At 27.7% G+C, this 24,519-nt stretch overlaps 1 protein-coding gene across 1 annotated transcript in view; it reads left to right on the plus strand.

Annotated features, from left to right (window-relative positions):
* LOC107439320 (uncharacterized) overlaps positions 1 to 24,519 on the plus strand; it is a 78,663-nt gene that overhangs the window by 9,342 nt on the left and 44,802 nt on the right. The window contains exon 2 of the mRNA XM_043042697.3: positions 21,292 to 21,350. The gene's annotated coding sequence lies outside the window, so the exon portion shown is untranslated. The remainder of the gene's footprint in view (positions 1 to 21,291; positions 21,351 to 24,519) is intronic.

Consider the following 24,519-nt stretch of genomic DNA (forward strand, 5'->3'; position numbering starts at 1 on the left):
TTATGGAAAGCTGACCAAAATTTGAAAGGTTATTCATTTCTTTTCATCATTACTACATTTCGATGTTTATATTTATAGAACAATGTAATCACAAAAAATATGTTTTTTTTGTATATATATAAAAAAGAAACTTTTTTGTCAGCATGAACGAAGAAAAAACAACGAAGTTAACAAATTTGAAAGTTTTGACAGCAAAATTATTACTTGTCTTTTTTTTTAAAACTTATTAAAATATTATGTTTAGTTGTGTAAATTGTAAAATTGAAAAATGATGAGAGCAAATGAAAGTTTCAAAATTGTGTGAGGAAATTGTAAAGAAACGTTTATACAATGAAAATAAATTGGTTGCGCATATTTGCACGGAAAAAGTTAAAAGTCAAAATGTAAAACTATTCAGCGTGAGTTTTACTCGAACATTGCATTACTATCGGTAAACTCTGATACAGTTAACATATATTGGATTGACAGTGGTCTGAATCTAAAAACAGCGAAGAAAAAAGTTATTAAAATACCTATATAATTATATTGCCACAAAACACTTCTATTGGTTTTTTTCGATCTACGTAATAAGCTGACTTTAGATTTTTTCACAAATAGGAAAAAGGAAACAAAAATGAATTGGGAATTTTAACAACGACATTTTTGCTAAAAAGTATTACTTATTTATTTATTTTATGATTATTTTGTTTAAGTATTGTGTTTAACAATGCAGAAATGTAAGTAGCAAGTAAAAATTGCATTTTGCTTGCTCATATTGACAAGGATTTATTTTAATTTATGAATTTTTAGAAACTTCCCTATATTAAACAAAATGGTAAATATTGGGACTTAATTAAACATTATTCTTGTGCAGAAATGTAAATACAATAGCAAATAAAAATAATTTGCTGCTCATGAATACGCTGAAAAAATAAAAATAAAATGTTATATATATACTCAGTGTGTTTGACTCGAGTTGCACTTGTGCAGTTAAAACTTGTATATACAGTGATGAATATAGCGTGATGAATAGTTTCAGTAATTAGAAAGAAAATTTCAAGGAAGTTTCTCAAACATTTGTACCTGATATGCTTAAATCAATTACGGTTAACCCGATTTCTTAGGAAAGCTTAATTCAAAATAATATTTCACCCTCTTTTATTTATTTTTATGAAATTTGGTTTTGGTTTCACTAAATTAAAGAATAAATTTCAAAACTTTAGCCCTTTTTACTATTATCATACTTGATGACTTTAAAAATTATTAGTGACACGATATATCTATGTAGCACAATTTGTGAATAATGAAATTTCAATCTAGTGCGAATTGAAAAAGCTAATGAAAGATAATTCATTAGAAGCGGAGTAAGCTCTATACATTAAAATTATTATTTGTCAGTAAAAAAAAATGCCTTCAAATAGTGTAGATAGAACTAAAAATCTGTAAATTGTTTTTCAGCCCAACAAAATAATATTACGGTGGAGAAGATTTTATTATATATGCATAAAATGTATCGCAAAATTTATTGTTAATGCAATAAACAAAGTTATTCAAAAGTCTTGTTGTCATTCCAACTAATACATCTTAAGACTAAATGTGAGCATGAATGTTGAATGAATGTGTATATCTGAAAAATGTGTTTGGTTTACATTTTCGATAATTTACAAATAGAAAGTCAGATGTGACTAGAGAGATCCGAATTTAAATGCATTATTTATTAAGTTATTTATAATGCGCTTTGGTTGAAATACTAGTAATGGCGGTTATGGAATTAAATGGCCTTCCAGACGAGGAACCCAGATTTATCTCAAAGGCATAATAATAAATTTAATTAATTATGAATTATGATTTGGTTTGAATAAGAATAGGAAATCTAGATGAGGTGAAATATATATAAGTGCATTTAACGCTATAGATCCAAATTTATTATTTTGGTTCCTATTTGCAGGAATTTGTACAATTAGTAAAAAAAATTCAACAAACATAAACATTTGCGAACAAATATAGGATTTGAGTTAAAACGTACTATGACTACGTGGGATATTTTAAGATCGAAATAGTTAGTATTTGAGTTGAAAAACTTACATTTTAGGAGTTAATTTAGTTTTTTCTACCGAAAGAATTCCTGCCTTATACTGAGCGAAATATTATGAACCATCATAATCTTAAACCAAAAGTTAAAAGGGAAGGAAACTGCTAACAAACATAGGTAGGGGACATCTTGTATTCATCCATTTATTTATATTAGAACTATTAAATAATTATTATCATTTATGTGATAATTTTAATAAATAAATTACCGTAAAATACTCATTTTGGTTATAAATATTTAATTAATTATATCAATCTTTTGACAGCTATGTTTTCCTTTAAATTAAAGGTAATATAAATTATTTATTGTTAAAGTGAGTGACATCCATGATACTAAATTGTCTTCAAAATTGTTGGTAATATAAAATAATTATTACTAAATTGAGTAGCATTTAAATGAGTACGATATCTACTACCCTAATTTCTATTATAAACATACGAATAGATTGTTAATCGTATACAGTTATATACCTCAGTGGTGATTGCTTTTTCAAAAGAGGAATTCTATGTTCCTAATTGTCTCGTATAACTCAAATATTTACCAAAACGCTTACTCTTCATATGATTTCAGCTGCCAGAGTAAATATGTTTAAATGAACGTAAATATTTAATCATATTTTAAATCGTATTTCTTTATGTCTCTAAACCCACACACAAACAAGCCCTACATTACATTTAACTCAACTATGAGGGGAGATTTTATTTAAGCATCAATGTATTTAAAGCGAAGAGCTGATTTGGTTGTATAAACACTATGGAGCATTCAAAACTATTTATATTAGTTAAGCAATGTTTACGTAGATTAAATTAGAGTGCAATTAGAAAAAATGCGTTTTATGTTTGAATGAAACAGTGTTTTAAAGCGTAATTTTTTATCTGAACTGCATTGTGTTAAGATATCTACCGCCGTTGAACCACTCCATCATTATGAAAAGAACACTCTTGTTATCATTTTTAATGAAAAATTTAACGAAATGACGACTGTAAAAAAATGGTTTTCTTATAAATGCAAATACATGCTGCATTCGTTGTAAAACATTGCAACTAAAGAAGCATTTTTTTGGGAATGCACAATAGATTAACCCTAGATTTGTTATTGATAGGTAAAATATTGTATGAATTTAAATTCATACCATTGCAAAAGTTTTGATACGAAGTACTGCCGTTCAATTTCAGCGATCTATCTCAGATATTTATATGAATGTTTTAGTCACTAAAGAAAGATTATTTATTTACAGAAATAATTTTTGTTTATATGTGATTACTGAAAAAGACGCAATAGAAAGACCTATTTGCTGAGAAATGTATTATTTGAAAGTGACATAGCTATTGAAAATTTTTTAAACCGGATAAATATTTAATTATTTCTATTTTGATTGTTAATTTAATTAAAAATATCAACTTATATTAGTAGATTGGTCAATCTAGAGTTATGGCAGGTACAACAAGATTTATCATAGATTGTGAATGCAAGGCATTCAAGTTTATTCTATACGAGTTGTTTACAAAACGATTTTTTAACGAGTTGTTTCATAACATTACGTCGCGAACGTTTAAACTCTATATTTGATTTATTGATGCTAAATTTTTCAAATATTTTCAACAGATTAGATTAACTTTTCTTAAGGGAAAATATTGATGTGTTGCATTTAATTCTACATTTATGTTTCCTCTTGGGTTGAAAATTAGAAAGCAAGGATAAAAATATGCATTTTATATAAAATATTCCTGAAATTACAATTTTTATCAAAGCTATAATGTTTTGAATTTTTACTATCAATAATTTACGAATTTTGAATGCCAAAAATGAACTCGAAGCAGAGTATTAATACTTATTGCTTCACATAGTTTATGATAATATCTTAAATATATTTAAATTAAAATTTAATTTAATTTTATCATTTTTATTGATTACTATTTTTAAATAAAAATATTAAAAGAGACACAAAAAAGTTTAAAAGAACGAAAATCTTCTTATATAGTTGCTGTGTTTATGGTTTGGCAAAAGCGTCAGATTAACATTTCCTAGATAAGAGATTTACTGTCGCACGGGACACCAAAACAGAACAATAAAATGTTTAAAAAGTCCAAACGCTGTGATTACTTATTTTCCCTACTGTGCAGTTTTTACTCACTACGTCGGGCTGCTAAATTGAAACACGAAATGCAAATGGTCTTCATGCTAACAAAATTAAACTAATCAATAGTATTACAACTATGTCTAACAGAAAAATTGGGTTCGTGGACTAATTCTAGGAACGTAAATCCCCTCTGTGATTACTCTTCCCTTTTCAATTAATAAGTTAGTATTTTAATTTATACTATAATGCAATAAATTATTCAATTATCGAATGACTAAACAATGTTCAATCGAAATTCATAAAATGGTAAATTTTAATGGTTTGTTTGTTAATCTTGCGCAAATGTATTTTATTGGTTACAATTTACCTGCACAGAAAATCTAGATTTTCATTCTTTCGTGACGCAAATTGAAATCAAAAACTGAAAAGACATAATCATATACGAAAACCAAAATTTTTCTTTCTCTTCGAATGCGTTATGACACTTTTTTCGAACCCGCATTTGTACCAGAATAGATCCTGAAATACATTTGCATAAGATGAACAAACATCGAAAAAATACGAGAGTCCCGGTTTAAATCATTGCTTTTCCAGACCGTCATCAGAATATAACTGAAACTGTACAGCTGCATGCATCTGTGAGAGAAAGGAAAGAAACATTAAAAAACAAGTAAACAAGAAAGGCATGGAAAATAAATTTTTCAAAAAAATGCACTCATGCAGCCCTAGGCAATGGCATTTCTCCAAAAAGTGTTCAACAATAAATTGGAGGGAAAAAATGAAGATTGGAACTAAACTAAAATGAGTTTAGCATAAAAAAAATACCAATGCTAGGCAGTATATTTATATATTTTGAAAACTTATAAATCAAAATTTAATTCATCGTTCTTGCAAGTTTTTTGACCTCAATTTATTTTATTTCTTTTGTTTGCTTTAAATCATTTCAAAAATGCTTCTTTATGTAGGGACTATTTTTATTCGTAATATATATGGTTTGCAGCGCTTAAAATTATGATGCATGTTTGCTATTTTACTGCATAATTGCGTTGTTTTTTTACTTAAATTTTGTAAAATAAAGATCTCGTTAGGACTTAAATTTGCAATAAACAAATTAATTTTTCGTGGCAAAAATTGGACCACAAATTAAAATGATTCTCTCACCACAACAAATTTCATCTCTGTAGTTGCTTTTCAGAGGATTACAGATCAATGAATTGTATCCGCCCCCTTCATTTTAACTGTTAATAAATGTCGAATAAAATCCTGAATGATAATTTTTTTCTTTTTCGTCGTACTCCATGTACATTCTTCTACAACCCATGGTAATTTCAAATTTTTAAATCTTACGGATTTTGCGCAACAAAAGATAATGAAACGTGACAGAAAAAAGGGAGAAAAATTTCACAGAAAAGCACTTAAAATTGACGAATAACGACTTTCAAACGAATTAGAATTTCGAAAAAAAAAACTCTATATTAAGCTCAGAAACAAATATTGCGCCCCTTCACCATAGAAAATTTCAATTCTGTAGTTGTCTTAATATGGCCCGCAGAGCTGCCCGAATGGTATTTCTTATTTCAAATTTGACAATAACTAATTCTTGATCTAATTATCAACTTCCATCTTACTCACTGTACATTTTTTTTACAATCCATTATAATTTCAAGTCTTTAATCTTTTTAGTTTTGCGAAGAAAGAAAAAATACGATGTTAAGTTAAACATTCAAAACACAGGCGGAGTCTGGAACATTTCGACTTTTTTAATAAAGAGAGTAATTTCGCAAGTATAAACATGTACTAGGTTGTAATCTGTACTAACTAATATTTTCTTATGGAAACGAAATTATCAGTTGTTCAGTGCAAAGTTTACATATTTTAATCAATTTTTATTTGACGTATTATCAAAACAACTAAGATGAGCATGGAAGGATATTTTACAAAAAATTTTAAATTTTACAAGAAAAAAACAAAACAATACACGTTACGTATTTTGCTTAAAGTACTTGAATTTTGAGAAACTTTGTGTTATTTAGTTTCAAAATTTTGTGTTATTTAGCTTCAAAAATGATTGAAATAGTTGAGTTTTCGTGAAAGTTTTGAAATACCAAGCTGATATTATTATTTGCATAGCCAGTCACATTTGACAGATGCTCTACACCAGCATAGAGATTTCTTGCTAAGTATTGAAGAACCAATCATTGAAATGAATCAAAATTCAAACCTTACAATTTCGACAAGATTTTGTGTATTGATATTAAAAAATGTTTAATCTATTAAAAATGTACTAAAGTGTTGTCCAATTGTATTTTTTCAAGTTTTACGTCAATGATAATTCCGAAAGCTACATTCTACAATATTAAGAAATAGAGCTTTGGTAGGTCATAAGATAGAGCGTAAGCCTCCCACGATTTCGAATCCTTGCAAAATCTGGCTAATGCGAATTCCGCAGCCGGCTCGCACCGACCACAGAGCTGACATAAAAATATCCTCAATGGTAGATGTATCATGGGTTAAAGTCGCCTTTCCGTCAGGCCAACCATGGAATGTTTTCGTGGTTTTCCTCTCCATGTAACGCAAAGGTGAAACAGCTCCATTTAAAAGTCCTCCACTGGAGCAAATTTATCCCAATACTTGTGATCTTGGATTGGGTTCAAATTTACAAAGTTACGGGGTTGAAAATTGGTAGTCGCAAACTCAAAATTGGGTCTGTTGTTTAACGGCAGTCATAAAGCTAAATATTAAGAAATGAAGTCGTTGCGGTTCATGTTATAGAGCACTTACCTCCCTGTGAGGTCACCCAGGTTTAAATTCCAGTGGTGTCTGGATGATACGAATTCTGCTCCCGGCTCGCACTCACCACGGTGCTGCCTTCAAATACCCTCTGTGGTTGACGGTTCATTGATTAGAATCCTCTTGTCGTCGGGCTAACCGTGGATTTAATTTCCAGGTAAAGTAAATGCAGGTTGTTTCATCAAAAAGATCTCCACGAAGGCTAGTTTGTACCAATACGTAGTACCCTTGTCTTCTGGGCTTGAATTCAAAATTACACTGCTACTGAATTGAACATCAATAAACTCAGAATTGTGTCGTCTGCTCAGTACTGATTACAGAAAAATATTAAGAAATAAAATTTCATTTTAAGTTTTAAAAAAAAATCAAACATTTAATATCTTCACTACAATAAAAATATTAAAAAGTTATATTTCCTTTTTCTGTACTGATTACAGAAAAATATTAAGAAATAAAATTTCATTTTAAGTTTTAAAAAAAAATCAAACATTTAATATCTTCACTACAATAAAAATATTAAAAAGTTATATTTCCTTTTTCACTTTTTGAGGACATTAAAATCGATCCGACAAAATTTATAACTTTATACTCTAAAAGAAAAATTTCAAGAAGCTCTTATATTTGCATACTTATTATAATTTAAGATATATTTATTTAAACTACACATTTAAAATGTTTTGACAGATATTATTTTTTTAAAAATATTAATCAAATAATTAATTCCGATGTCTGATTAAAGTAAAGGAGAAGCAAAAAAATTTATCCTTGCATAAAACTGGGACGAAAAAATTTGAAAAGGAAGATATATCTTAGCCAACGAAGATAAATTTTAGCACTTAAATAAATTAGAAGACGAATTTCCGGGAGGGAAGTTTTTCCACATGTTTTCTCTGACAATTTGCATAATACATCTCTTCCGTTTATTTATTTATCCCGATTTATTTTTTTACATGCAAAGGTTCGTCTTTTGGAATTAAAAAAACTAATAATAATAATTCACCCAGTAACTGGTTAATTTTTTTTACAAATCAAATTATCCTTTTTCGCATTAAATCATAAATAGTCTCCTTCACAAATGAATGGTTATAGAATAAATTTCGTGTACAAGAATTATTGAAGTAACAAGATGTGAAATAGCAAATTTGTTTTGATATATTTTACCGTTATTTAAAAATACATGCTTGCAAAACATGTTAAATTGTTTCTTAAAAGCCAATTTATGCATCTTTATATCATAAAATAACAAAATTTGTCTACTGAACCTACAATTTCTTACACATGACTTTCTTAAAAAAAACTCTTAATTTATTTGAAATATAATAACAAAACTGTAAGAAATATTATATAATTACACAATATGTTCGTAGTTCATACTTTTATTTTTCACAAAAATAATTTAAATAGAGTTAGTGTGGTATTATATCGCACAAAAGTTACGATACTACTCATTCTTAAAATTTTAAATTTTTAGATAACGATTGTTAAACAATACAGGATAAAAAAAATCAAAAATGCACGAATAAAATATTTAAAAAAAAGGAATTAAATGAGAATTACTTTTTAATATTCCTTTCTTCTCAATATCATAAAAAAATCAATTAAAGTTTGTTTTTAAATACATCATTTCATTTCCCGCGTGCTTAACTTTTACGAGCTTGGATATCTTTTACTTTTCTTATTGATAACCACATTTATTTTTTTAACTCAGAGATTTAGTTTTTCATTCCATTGTAATAAAATTTGAACCTAGACATTCACATCGATGATCATTTCAGCTTTACCACCAAGCTTGTTTTTTCAAACTGTTATTTACTATTCGATAACTAAAAAAACACATTAAATAATTTTTGTTAAAAAAAGATGATTTAAAAAAAATGTAAAATGCTAATAATATTGCTTTGCAGTTCTATTTTTCTATTTTGCATTAATCATTTCAATTGCATAACATTTATTATGTTTTTTTAACATAAATTTAAATATAAACGTAAATTTAACTGATTAAAAGTAAACATAACTTATTAAACAACTAACTAAACCAAACTTTTTCACAGTTTGAAAAATGGAAAACTGTATTTAAAATTATTGTAAGGTTTATCATAAAATGTTATATAAAAAATTAATAGCATGCAATTACTTTACATTAAAATAAGGAAACAACGTTTTTATTTCAGATATTAATTTTTATTATAATTGAAATAAAAATGCTTATAATAACAGGCAATAATATTAGGAACGAGTTTAAAATAAATAATACATATAATTACCTTCAAACTAGGAATAAACAAATAATAAGTAAACTAAGCTATCATTCTTTTATAACTTTAGACTGATAACAGCCAAATAAATCTGTATCGTTTTTGTGTCTTGAAAATCATGTTCAATGAGAATGCCTGAAACGGACGTATTGAGATCTATCGTCTATTACTCTACTGAGATCTATCGGATCTATAGATAAATAATTTTCCTACAACAGGCTCTTAATTACTGAAACAATAATTTATAGGTTTTATTTTTTGTTTACAACCAAACCACTGCTGAAGCTGTCTTGTTTTTGCAATTATAGTTATTTAAACAAATTATATTTTATACCTTAATCATTAATTCAATTTTAGCTTAAATTAAAGTTCAGTCAAAGTTCAATATTTGATCTTACTACTATAAACTAATAAAATGTTATGGTTGTCAGCATTATTATTAAGTTTGCTTAGTAAAGAAACCAGTGTTCGAACTTACTTTTATAACACAGTCTAGTATTAACGTTCCTTTAGTTAACTAAAGTCAAGTAAAAGTTAGTCAATATAAAATAAAGTATAGTATATAGATATTACGAATTCGAATTTGTATAACATAGATTTATCAAGTGAAATTTTTATTGTAAGCTTAAAACTTTGGATATTTTATTCATCTTTCAAGTTGAATTCAAGATTAAAAAAATAATATATTGACATTTAGAATTACATTTTTTTAAAGTCTTCGTATTCTTCAGTTTCGATATTATTGAGAATAAAAGTTAAGATGAGAAGTGAAATTAATTTTTTCCTTATTTTCCGATAAAAAAAATTACCATTATTACTTGGATTCGAATTAAAGAAATCTTATTTAATTAGTCCTATGGCTGAGACAGAAGCAATTGATATTTTCTTCGCAAATTTTATCGATAGTTACATATTAATATCGATATTAATCTTCGCTTGAACACCAGAAGGCACCACATACACTTTCATAAGCTTCGCTCAGTTGAAGAAAGTTTTAGCTTATGCTAGAATCGATTACCACTTTTCGCACCGATGGCCAGTGTGTTGCCTATCGATTGCCAATCGTCTTCTTTTAAACTCAAGTAGCGTCGTTTTCCTTCCCTAATTATTACCATCGATCGCCCCATTCCATGAGCTGTTCATTTCCACTTCGGGAACTTTCGAATAAACCGAGAAAGAGCCTAAGCTAAAGTCAACAAACCATCTCTTTTTCAACCATTGCTGACTAGACGATAAATTACATACATCTCTTAGAAAAAAAGAAAAGTTTTGGTGAACTTTACATTGTGTGTGTGTTTTTTTTTCTGTTAAAAGAGATGGCAAAAAATATGAATTAAAACTGCCTTCATCTTTTTTATCTATTATCAGAAAGAATTTTATTTGAACTCTTTGATTTACAATTATAATCTTCCCTAGAGAAAAATAGATGGCCAAAAATTTCGGAAAGATGAACGTTAGCCGAAATTATTTTTTAATTGGAATTTTAAATACTGTATTTAAGTAGTCTGGGTAAATTTTTTTTAGTCCTTACATTATATATATATTTATATATATTGGAATGTTTTACCATTTATTAGGTAAATAATACTTGTTTTCGAATCTTTCGCGAAACATTTAAAAAATATGAAAATTAAGAGTTAAAACTTTAAATAACTTATTAATTATGTAAATATTAGCATTGTTCTTATCGAATAAAACTGAAAATATCAAAACCTTAATTTATTTTCTAAAAGTTTTGCTATTGACATTTAAAAAATGTATAATTTTGAAATTTCATATTTTTGCAATAATTAAATTATTTTTCAGCACTTTAAGTAATGAAACACTTCTATTCAAGTAAAGAATCGGTTCAATCTGTGCTGCATATAAATGATGCTGAACAAAGTTAAAAGAGTTCAAATAATACCACACACACAGAAGAGCATTTTTGTTTGTGTGGCATAATTTTTTCAATTATAACGTTGATTCGTTTTATTGAACTCTCTACATTTTCAAAATTCTTTGTGCCTCATAATTGAAAAACCTTCAAAAACTTAACGCTAAATTTATTTACTTTTTCAAAGGTTTGAAACAGTCTATCTATATTAAAACACTGATGCGCATATAAGAACAAATGCGCAGTTAAATAATTGAGTACTTGCACCTTGAGAGGAAATGAAGTGATTATGCCTAACCATGTTAGTTATATCGAATTTAAATTGATACTTGTAAGCTACTTCACGCGTGTGTGGCGAATCTGGTTAGCTTCTGGCAACGCCATGTACATTGGCAAATGCCTTAATTTACCTACGATGATGTCACGTGTAGATGTCCATTTAAAGACAATACTTTTTCACGTTGACAACAAAGGTCTGAAAAAGGAAATATTAAGAAAACGCTACACGAGGGAAGCTTTTCAGAGCAAATTCTGTTTCACCTCCAAAACTAATTTAAGATACAGAAAAAAGTTAGTTCTGACAAACATTGAATACGCCATGGCGTTTGAATTGCTGAAAAATAAAATTAAAAATGCAAGGAAATTATTGTAAGAGAACTTTCCCAATATGTAATCCTAAGTTAAGCTTTCAGATTTTGTTTCCATTTTGATATTTTGAAAATTTCTGTACTTACAGTCGGACTTCTATATAACGAACTACCATTTTGCAAATTTCTCTATTTTGCGAATTTTATCGGGACCAAGAACATTTTGGAAATTGTTTCTTAAAATAACTTCCAAATAGCGAAGTGAATTTTCTATTTAACGAACTTTTCTTTGAGATCCACTTTCCCTATTTCCCAAAATATTTCAGAACATTTTAAACTTGTTAACGCATTTTATGGGGGAAATAACCTTGAATTGAATTTCGAAGCCACTTAACTTTTAGAGAAAGCAGTAAAATCACTTTCCCTTTTTGTTCGCATTTCAAGCGACAAAATTGAAGGATTTTATCAGTAGCAATTAAACTTAAGAAAGCATGCGGCAATGTATGTTTAAAATTACTTTTATAATAAATGCAGCTACAATTTTATGCATAAATTCAGCTTTTTTTAGTTGAAAAGGCAACTAGCATGATTGTGTAACACTAGATAATGTTTTACTCTCTTCTTGCTTTCCATGCAGATTTCTTTTACGATTAAGATTTATAAAATAAATAGCAGATACTACTTTACAATATAAAGATGTATCCATTGCTATTTTAATTATGTCTTGTGTTTATGAATTTGAAACCTGTTTTGTGTCGTTTAAGTATTTCAAAAGATGATTTTCTATTTAACGAATTTCCCATATAACGAACTTACTATCAGGATTTAGCGACTTCGTTAAATAGAGGTCGGACTGTATTTATGGAGGTGAAAAAGAATTCATGCTGAAAACTTTCTCTCATGATATAGCGTCTTCTTAAGCGAGCGGTTGCACATGAGCGCTGAACACACATATTTACGAATTTCTGTATGACAAAAATATTGTTTCCCAAATGAGCAATGGAATAATAACCTGTTTTGATATTTACAAAATTAAAATTATGTATAAAAGGTTATTTTAAATTTGTAAAAGATTATTCTTTTCTCATATTTGGTGAAAAGAATCTTCTAAGGATCTAGAAAAGTTGCCTTGTGTGATTTCGCTGTTTTCCTCCCCCTTCGGCTCTGTACATTTAGTGAGATAAGGTATAACTGAAATTAACATTGTAAGAGGTCTAATTTATTTTTTTACTTTAAGTCAAAGTGATTCATTGTTTAATGATCTAAGCCATAAGTTCCGCAGAAAAGCAAATAATCTGTTTATATTTAAAAAAAATGTGTTAAACTTTATTTCAATTTTAACAATCTTCAGTTGATAATTTATAGTTAAGATAATTTATAGTGATTTAGTTAATTCATCACGAAGTTAGTGGAATTCATACTAATCAGTATATTAATCAGTGAGCTCATACTGAAGCCACAAGGACGTACACAATATAAGCTAACAGATTTGCAAACGTTCGTTGTATGGCATTATTTATTTTAGTTCAATACTGGTAAGTTGGAAAATGAATCTAATAGTTTGAGCAATAAATTAAAATTAAATGTAAAATTTTAATAGTAGCTCGCGGTGGAATTGAAAGGTTATTGCAATATCAAAGTAAGCCCATAATCATGAATAGTTGGTGAAAGCTATCTATTCAAAAAGTTAATAAATTTACGTAGTTTTACTTCATACTGCTTGCAAGGCAAAAGAATATTAATTGTACATTAATCAAGGCAGTTATGAAATCGATTGTCAAAAATTTAACAAATTGGAAAAAAATGAATTTATTTTGTTACTAGTATGAGTTCCTGAATTGTTGATGTCTATTCTGATGTTTAAAACATGCGAATGTACAAGGTGATTATAATTATGATTATAAGGTGATTATAAGTCACTGATCAGAATGGCATCAAATTTGAAGGGGATATTATTGTAAAAGGGAAAAAGCGTACTGTTACAAAATAAGCTTATTTTTCATCTAACAAAGTTTTTTGGAATTCTCTGAATGGGAAGAAAATTATTTTCAGATAAGATTTTTTTCTCCATAAAATGATGAAATGCACTTGATTGCTTACGCATCAACCTTTCTACTTTTCTGCAGATATAATTATAATGTTCTTGTCATTTAAGTCAAAATGTACTAATTTTCCAAATAGTGAATATACATAAATGTATGGTATTGCTAAAATTAGTATAAATATGGTGTATACAGACTCCAAACACAAACGGAATATCAGGTTAACTATCAAAGAAGCTGTTTCACTTGTTTACAATCAGCACAGCTAAAAGGATTTTTATTAGTATTACCTCAATTATGATTTGCAAAGTTCTTTAGTAGTTGCGAGTTTCTATCCTTTGAAGAAAATGCTAGAATTAACAATACTACACTATTTATTTTAAAGTTAATACGATATTTTATTTATAGGGGTGATGAAATCTACATATAACAATAAATTATTATTTGCTCTTAACCTTTTTGGAGGAAATTTAAAAGTGCTGTCTTTGAAGTTTTAAAAGTATTTTAATGAGCTATAGCTATAAATCCAAACAAACAATCCATAATCTAAAAAAGATAATGTTTTAGTGTCCCTTTTCCATTGAACTATCGTGACGTTTAGCTCCTAAAGCAAAATGCATATTAGTTTTTCTTAAAAATGGTCTACGAAAGTGACTTTGGCAAATTTTTTTAATTGAAAAGTTTTCTTGTCTTTTAGGTACTGCTCAAAACTTCAAACCTACTGAGTTGAAGTTTTATATTTAAGAAAATTTCAAAAGTGCTAATAACTAGATTAAAAAACATTTACTTAAAAAAAAACAAGTGTTATAAGAGTCTGTTTTAATTTAAAATTCCACATTTAAATTACTACATTATTCTTAAAAGTCAAAACTTAGTTTTTAATTTTAAAATGTAAGATACTTTCCTTCAGCATTTAAAAATGGCAACACTTTATAAATAATTTGAAGATACTGGAATTAATCCGAAGACATGTTTGACCATCCATAAAAGTCTTAGGAAACACTTTTCAATATTTGAAAATATACTTTATCTTCCTCTTAAATCCCTAATATTTTCTTTTAGCTTACGAAATCCGCAGAGATATGTTGCCACACATTCTTTATACAGTAAAAGGTAAAGGCGATCAATGTTCTAAAAATGAAATTGTAGCTTTTTTTATTATTTTAAAGCTAAATTTTTTTCCTTGAAAATGAGTTTTAGAATGCGCTGAACTTTATTTTTAAATCTTTAAACCGAATTTTTTTCTCTATAGAATGCTTTTTTTGGCGGAAGACTTTTATTCCAATGTAAGAAAACTTTTGCTTCTTTGAAAATAAAATAAAATATGTTTTACTTAAGCCGATGCGAATTTTAAAGAACATTATGCTAAGCTTAATATTTGCTTTCAAATATTTCTGTAAGTGTTTAAATACTATTTTTTTAAATAATTTTATGTGTTTATTTTATTTGAGAATGCTTCGTATTAAAATAATCTATTTTCCGTGTTTGTAAACAGTAAAAAATTTTATTGTATCTTAACACCAAAATGGTGTAATAAAACACCATTTATAACACTTGGTTACTGGTGCTTCAATATAGCAGGATAACGGCCTGTTTCATTACTTGGTGCAAAGTAGTTGCCCCAATTTTCATATTCAGCAACGCTAGAATTTACAGCTTCAGTAAGATTAGATACACATAAGAGTCGGTAAAGTTATTTTTATGATATTATGTAAAGTACGTATCATTAATATAGGTTGTATATATATGCACTAATTTGTAAAATAAAATTAGTTCATTAATCCAAAACGCGCGCATAGCAAAGAGAATATTAAGACGAATATGAACTAGGGTTAACAAAACCGAAGCGGATTAAAATTATATAATCCAAAATAACTTAAAACAGTTCACAATGATTTTAAAAAAATATTTATGTCTATATTACGCAACTTAACGTATACTTACGTAATTTAATAGCAAACTTTTATCTCTGTTCGCAGTAAACATTTTTAATCTCCAAGCCAAAAATGGTGGCAACTACTTTACAATTGTATTTACTTTTGAATCTAGTGTTTCACTTCAACAATGATATTTTTGAGGTATAAAGTGGCATCCTCTATTTTTTGTTACTCAGTAACATTAAAATAATTCATAATTATTATAATAATTCATAATTCATAATTATAGTAAGATAAGATACTCATAAGAGTCATTAAAAATATACTTACTATATAAAGTAAGAATATATATGTAAGAATGCATATTTGCTCTAATTCTTTAAATAAATAAGTTTGTAAATCAAACATGCACGAAGCACAGAAAGAATCTTTAGACGAAATCGAATAAGTATTTTCATAACGGATAAAAATTGTACATTATAGAATCAGTTAATACAGTTCTCAGAGATTTGAAATATAATTATTCTTATTACACAACTGAAAGCATTCATATTCACCCTTTAAATGATTTCAATTACACCCTTTAAATTGTAATTAAAAGCTCTATTTGGTGTTAATTTGTAATAAAGTTTCCTTTCGCACATATTTCTGGGTTGCTCATCATATTGAGAGAGAAATTACACCATAGTTTTTAATGTATACTTTTGAGGAAGCGATTAATAAATTAAGTGCTTGGAGCAATATAATGATTATCCAGAGTTTCAAATAGCTCAATAGAGTGTTTTTTGATAAAAAAAATCATTCGATTTCCATGTTGGATCTTGAAAAAACAAAATATATGGTCATGGTTATTAAACTGTTAAATATGTTCTCATCGTTTTTATTAAAATATTGAATTGTTGGATTTGAATCACAGAGGAACAGGAGTAGACAAACCATTGTTATAAGTAATTTTTTTACTAAATAAGTAATTTTTTTACCTAAAAGAGGTAAAATCCCTGAGAAAGTTTTGAATGATAAATTTTCTTATGAAAAAAAAAAGAAGAAAAAAAACATTTTTTTATAAGTTTAACCTTGAGGTGATTTGACGATTTCGTCCTGAAAGCAACGCATAAAATTAATTTTTTTTTCTTTCAAAAATATTATGTAAATATGCTTCTTCATTCCTGAAGTATCCCAGTACTAAATTTTGATGGATAAAATTATATTTTCTGACCGTCTTTATGCCAAAGCATCAACTTTTTATGTCACTGAAACTAATAAATTATGCAAGTAAATTCAAGTTACATTTACGTTCTATTGGCAGTTGATCTTACGGTATTAAAAACTAAGTCTGATGCATTAAAAAAGTAGGATTAATAATTGGAAAATCATATAAACCATGCTTAACTTAAAAAAAAAAATTTAAAAAAAAATCCACCCATAAAGGTACATACTACAAAATAAATATTTAAAAAATCTTGCTGCAATTTTGAAACATATTGAGAAATTTCAGTGCCACAAAAACAAATTTAAAATAAAATATTCGGAATCAATTCCACATTAAAACTCTTCTTGAAAATAAAATTTGTAAAATTTTCATTTTTGTTGCATTATTCATATAATGATGCAAAAAGGCATTGTAATATGTTTTATTTGTTTATAAAATCTGATCTGGGTCTAAGTACCTAATCTGCATAAAACTATCTTTGATAAAATTCCCAACGGGTATAGATATGGAAAAAGAAAACCTATTGCCATGTCAATAATCCCCTTTGATTTTCCTGAAAGGATATATATCTTTGAAAGATATCAAGGGTATCTGGGATTTCTTATTCTATGACAGATGAAATTTCTCATAGATATTTTCTGGAGCACTTTTTTTCTATATTTAGAAAAAGTAACATAAGTTACTAATCTGGTATTCTACGTTTTCTTATTTTATGGTTGAAGAACTTTAAAAATTTTAAATTTATGCAATGACGTCATTTCAGATAAGGAAGGAGGTGAATTGGATTTATTGAAAATTTAATTGTATAAAAGCCGGAATCAGTAAAGCAGCATCAAATTAGTAAAGTAAGATATGAATGTTTACACATCGGAATGATGAATAACAGATCTGACAGTCGGCTTTCAAAACCTAGTTTGTGAACTGCTAATATGGACATTATTTATACTCAAATGACATTATTATATTATCTAAAGCTTATTCAATAATGTCATTTGAGAAAAGCAGGAAAATGAATTGGGCTGATTGGAATTTAGATGGTAAAAATTCCAGGATAAAATAATAAGTGCTAAATTTTAACTCTTTTGTTACGAGCACCGTATTTCGTCACCATTTATGCAATGTATCTGAGTACGAGTGATGTATTTAGCCGGCATCCACGAGATATTCTATTTGTACTAGTGCTGCATGTAGCCGTACACACAGATATGTTTGTCTGCTTTGTTTCAAAATTTATCATACTGAATTAAATTACTAAGAATTTTTTGAATTATCCCAATTTGTATTTCTTATTTAAATACTTGCAAACTCTCCAACTAACTAACACTTAACTCATGTAACACTTAAATAAGAAAATCCGAACATCAGCTGACCTACATGTAATGTTCCCGTTTCTATGCGTGGTGCACTGTACAAAGGCGTCACTTAAGCGGAGCGCGCTGCTGTAGCGAAAGGGTTAAAGCCAATGTAAGATGAAAAACAGTACTATAATAGGACAGGGGAAAGATCACTAAGACTATAGGTCGTAGGATCTGCATTTGCCAAGAGAAGGCAACTCCCCTGAAAGAACAAGCAGAGATATAAATAGTCGATATTGAATTCAATTTTGCCCTTATTTTCTTCAACTATCTTATCTTTTTTTCCCTACTTTTTTGATAGATTTGTTTAACTTATACATGTGTATATCTCTATTCACATGTATACTATATGTCTTAATTCTTAGAGATATATCCCCTGAGGCAATAAGTAGAGATATAAATAGTCGATATTGAACTCAATTTTGCCCTTATTTTTCTCAACTATCTTGTCTTTTTCCCCCAACTTTTTTCATAAACTTATTTAACTTATATATCTGTATATCTCTATTCACATGTATACTACATATTTTAAATTCTTAACGATACATAGCAAGAAAAAACTATTGCTATGGCTTATTATTTTACACAATGTGGGACAGCTTTGTTTTTTTCCTGGTAGAACTGTCAAAAAATATCTGAAAAGTATTTTTTTTCACAAGCAATTCTTTAAAAAAATTCTAATTTTTTTAAAAAAAATTATAAGGTATATTTAATTTTTTTTGAGAGGCACAAAGTACTAAAATAATTATACCAGCTTGCTTGACTTTCGTGACTTTTCCTAACCTTTTGATACTTTTAAAAGCATTAAAGTTAAATTTTGTTAGAATATAAAATGGGTGCATAAAATGACAGTTCACCTGGAACGCCTATTTACTGTCAAAATGACCGCGATAGAGATTTGATAATATTAATTGGATTTAGGACACTGTTACTTCTCCATTGCTTATCTATATTTCATTCGAAAACGAGTAAGACCAGATTGACACTTTACAAGTTTTCTTCCTCTAAATAAATCCCCCTCCTGCCCACTACTTCTCTCCGAACCCTCTTATTTGTTTAAGTATTTGACAATTTTTTTTCTGCTCTGATCGCTTCAAGATATAATCTCCAGTAGAAATTAAAAATGTCTAACTTGTTTTACCATTCGAGAAAAGGTAAATTTTTGTAAAAAATTCAATTTTGTATTTTAAAGTGGAGGAAAACAAATAAAATTCAACAAACAGTTCTTGCCATTAAAAATTACGACTTTAAAAATTTATTCAGTGCATGGGGTAGGCTATGAAATTTGGATTAAGTTTTTGGCTGGCTGTAGAACTTAAGTTCGAACATTTTCTGATGAGTTTTAGATATCTAAAAAGTACAACGAAAGAAGTGCATTGGAGAAAATGCCATTATGTCCTCATGGACATGAATGGACATAAGGTAAAAATATGTCCTAATGGACATGATTATACATCCAAAGAACTTTTTTACTATTTAAGGGCAAAAGGAGTTTCAATAGTTTTATAGAGAAATTCCATCTATTAGCAAAGTTGCGCCAACCTTGTGTTTTTTTTTAATATTCTAGTTGAAGGATCAAAAAACTATTTTTATATATAAATGTAAACTGAAAAAAAATGTCTACATCTTTAGTACTTTGGCAGTTTTATCAAAATGTATGATTCAAAAAATGTTCTTGAAAATGTAAATTTTTAAGTTTTTTTTTTTTTTTTACGTGGATGTGTGTTCCATTTAATAAGCCAATTATAAACAACACCAATGGTTTTTAGAGTATGACCAACTTTAATTTTGCTAAGTTTACCTATTTTCCTGATATTTTAAACCTTGTAACTCTTCACGTGTTTCTAAAGTATGCTTTATTTTGAGCTTCGTCAACGAATTGAAATTGCTATATTTATTTACAAAGAAATTACCCGCTTTTCTTCACCTCTCTTGATTTTTCTGAAATTAAAAGTTATAAAAGCTCCATTGTTCCTTTTGTAGAAAAACAAAAAACAATCTTAAGCTAAAACTTTAGCAAATTTTAGTTCCTATTGATTGATTGATTGATTGATTGAATGTAGGGTTTAGTGGCACAAGGTCCAAATGAGGACATGCTGCGCCAAACAATACGGTAAAACAATTCAAAAGCCTAAGTGCATACAAAATTTTAATTGTAGTACATTTATAACTGATAAAGCAGTACTAGTATGTGAAAAAAAATAAATGGATGTCAAACCACTGCTGTAATATCTCCTCTCATATGTTTGCTTTAAACATTGATAAAGTGAGGGAAAATTTTAAAACAAAAATTTTTGATTTAAAGTAAGTTACTTTTCGTTTTGAATTAAATTAATTAAAATCTATATGAAAGTATTCAGAGTTATTTTTAAATTCCCGTAATAACAAATCCTTTTCAAAAATATTTTCTAATTTTTAAACTAGCTTTTATTTCGTTTTAAAGCATGTTTATTCATGTATTCTTTTTAAAATTGTAACCTTCAGATAAGATAATTGCATAATTAGTTACATAAAAAGTTTGAAACACAGAAATTTTCATTAAGCAAGCTTTTTTTGCGAATTTATTTTTCTCAAGTATAATCTGTGCATCATTTCATTTTCTGTAAACGTTTATTCTAAAATCTCTTGAGAAATATTTTCTATATTTTGTTGCGATAACTTCCTTGGTAAAATATCGTTACCTTCTCCAGAAGTAATGAATAGTGTATTGCTCAAAAATATTTAATAAATCTGTGAAGTTTTTAATTTTTTGTAAACCGAAGGATGGCAGAAAAATATGAAAAAGTAATTACGTTAATTTATAACGTGATGAGGAGAATTGAAAAAAAAATTCTATTTCACCTTATTAAGCGCTTAAGAAACTGCAAAATAAGCTAAAAATAAATTTGCTTGTCAACAAATTTAATTTAAAAAGCTAATTAAGAGTCTTATTAAATTGCATTTGTTCGTGGTTTTTAAAATTGCATTAGATAAAATTTACTTTTACTCTTCGAAACATTTTTAATTGTCATAAAATCTTTGCTGCTTGTTGAGATAAAATATTTGAAATATAATTAGAAAAATATTTTTTATGACATATAGAACAGTTTGATTTTTTGTAGTTAATGCACCAGCATTTAGTTGAATTGTATTTTTTTTATATTTTCAGATTGGAAGCTAATAGAAATAATTGATTTGACCTATACTCATATTAGTGTGGAATGGATGGTAAGATTCCTGTAATAATTTCTTTTCATTCTTTTCACTTCCATAAATAAGCATTCACTTTTACCTATTAATGAAATTATTTCAAATTTCATAATTTAAGCAAACACGAATGAACATCTCTGATTTCCACTTAAATGTTGTGTTTGCATCTAAAGTTCGATCTAGTTTCTAGCTAGTTTGAAGCTATTTTGGCAAAACTATAACTACAATTACGCTTATAAATAAGAATTACTTTGTAGCTTACTCATATTAAAAAGTGCTAAAAATAATTTTTCCCTCAAATCATTTAAATAGCGTAGTTTCAATCATAGTCCAACATAACATTAAATTGAAAAAAATGTTGTAACACTATTAATAATTTTGAGTATTTTATTTCCGTTATTATGTTATTGCCAAGCTTTTAGAAGTTTGGGCAAAATCCTTTATACAAGAAACTATGAAAATATAATCGTAAATACAAACATTGATATCTTTATCGAAATAAGTAATTAAAAAATTTTAACTTTATCTCTAAAACAATTTCAAAAACATAATATTAAACATTATAATGCTGTAACCACTACAATTCTGTAACCATTATAATTTTGTGCATAATCTTTAAAATTCGGCAAAAACAAGGCGAAAAGCTGACAACGTTCCTCAACCACCAACCTCAAACCACCAACCATTCTTCTAGTTAATCTATTGGGACCAAATTTTCCTGACAACGGTTGTCTTCATTATTTTAAGTAACAAGATTTGTTTTCTTAGAATCGGATTAATTTAGGAAAAAAATACATGTTTGTGCTTTACTTCATGACATAGTTTGTCATGCGCACAGTTTAATCATTATTTTTAACGCGTCATCATGAACCATTGAATAATACAAGATATAAGAAGGTATACAAGATATAAGAAGATATACAAGATATAAGAAGATATACAAGATATAAGAATACAAGATTTAATAGCACAAGAAGATATACTGTCTCAGAGAAACAATTTTAAAAAAGATCAGATCAGATTGCAAAAAATTATGAATAATTCTCCAGAACAAATGTGATTAATTAAAAATATGTAATAACTGATAATTAAATGAAAACCGATCAATCACGTCTCAATTTATTTTAGACTAGCCATCTCTGGAAACCCAATTTTCTGATAAATAGAATTTTACGATTTAATAATCGTTAAGCCAAAAATCAAGACAATATGTAAGTATAAACTGAGGTTGCACAGTGAATTGAATTTGATATTTAATAGCAGCAAGTCTAAAAGTGGAAATGCTGAGGCTAATAAATGGTTTTGAAAGAATTTAAAAGGTAAAATGAGCACTGCAAATTTCTCGTACTGACATGTGTGAAATTTACAGTTTAGTACAAATATTAAAACAAGTACATTAAAAAGTTAATTAAATCAGATTAAATTGTTAAATACGATAAACCAGTTATATACAATATAAAATATATTTATCGCGTATAAATGCAAAAATGTTAAGATGATGACTTTCATCTAACAAGTCTTTCATACATAAAAAAACTACTAAAAAAGGTAGGATGATAGTAGTTAAAACTGGATCAAATTATTAAAATGTGTTGAATTGTGAGTTAAACATTAAACGTAATGCATTTCTGAAGAGGTTTCCTAAAAAACAAATGAAAATTAGACGTTTTAGTGCGTCCTATTCGTAAGCGGGTGAGCTTGACTTCAGCTAAGCTCGTGCGTATGTGCAGACCAAGGCTGCATTGTAGGCTTAACTGAATGTTATTTGTTTTCGCTTTACGGGACACAGAGTTGCTGCCACAAAGACTGAACAAATTTTCCATTGCAATGCTCCATGCCAGACAATGGTACAGACATGGTTATTGGGGCAGAGGTAGATAGAGCAGCTGAACCGTTCAAGTATCAGCCAAGTATACCAAGTATTTCCTATAAAATTAACGTGGCTGGGAATTCAGCAAGACAAAATATCAAAACCCTTCTCGAGAAAGGTATTAAAAATGTCGGAGAAAAACTGAAATTAGTTGAACTTCGTTTTTCACATGTCTTATTTATCACACATGCTCTAACTTTCCGAATAATCACAAAAATTCCGTGCTGAATGCGTCGAAATAAGTCGTGAAGTTAAAAGTAGGACAACTGCTTCCCCAGTAAAAATGAAGCAAATGGCCGAAATGTTGAAGCTGTAAGTAAGTTCAACTACGATATTCCCTCCCCCAACATGTCCAGGTGATTCAGAACTATATGTAAAAATTGTCACTAATATTGCAGAAGTAAGCGTGGATTTATATTAGGCTCATATATGTCTCAACTTTTAAATCGGAGTTTGGAAGAAATGGGCCCCATCATGATTTTGTTATTAAAATGTTCAGTACTGTAATATGAGCTAATACTGTTTTTTGATGAATAATAAAAATCAAACTGCGAATTTATTTGCCATTATTAGTTATCGTAGTGTTAGAAATTAATACTTTCTATATGGAATAATTGAATTTTATTTTAAACCACCAAAACAAAACCAATTTTAACAGTCATAAATTTCTTTAAATTAAGAGAACACACAGATCTAGAATAGTAAAAATACAATTTAAAGAAAAATTTAGTTGAAGAAATAATAGCAATTTAACTTAATGACACTGCGGAAAAACTAAAGGTCAGTATAATTAAGTAACTGAGCTTTTACTTTAAACAGTTGAAATCAATATTAATAATTATAGGACGTGTTTAATTAGTAATTAAAATTGACCTTTGACAACCAACAAGTTTTGTTTGCCATTTCAAAACTTCGGGGAAATTAAATATTTTAAATTAAATAGATATTTAAAAAGCTTTTCTTATAATTTTAACACACAATTTGAGACTTATTTATAAATTTTATTTTTCAAACAAATAATTTATGTACATTTAAGTCATCTAGCTACTGTTGGTGAGCAACCATTTGCCTTTAAGCGTTTGAAATATTTTCATAAATTTTTATAATATTTACGTAAACGAGCAATAATATAAAAACAGAGAATTAAAATTTTTTGCTTAAGAAAGTTATTAAAAAATAATGGTTATTAATATTTAACAATACATTTTACTATTAGAATTTAATTGATTTATATGTCTTCAAATCGTAATGCCGTTTGTAGCACGGATCTCTTATTACACTGTTTGACAATATATAAGGAACAATTGATTTAGGATC

Source organism: Parasteatoda tepidariorum, chromosome 7 (assembly GCF_982258835.1).
Source record: "Parasteatoda tepidariorum strain Cologne lab strain chromosome 7, Ptep-v5.0, whole genome shotgun sequence".
NCBI lineage: Eukaryota > Metazoa > Arthropoda > Arachnida > Araneae > Theridiidae > Parasteatoda > Parasteatoda tepidariorum.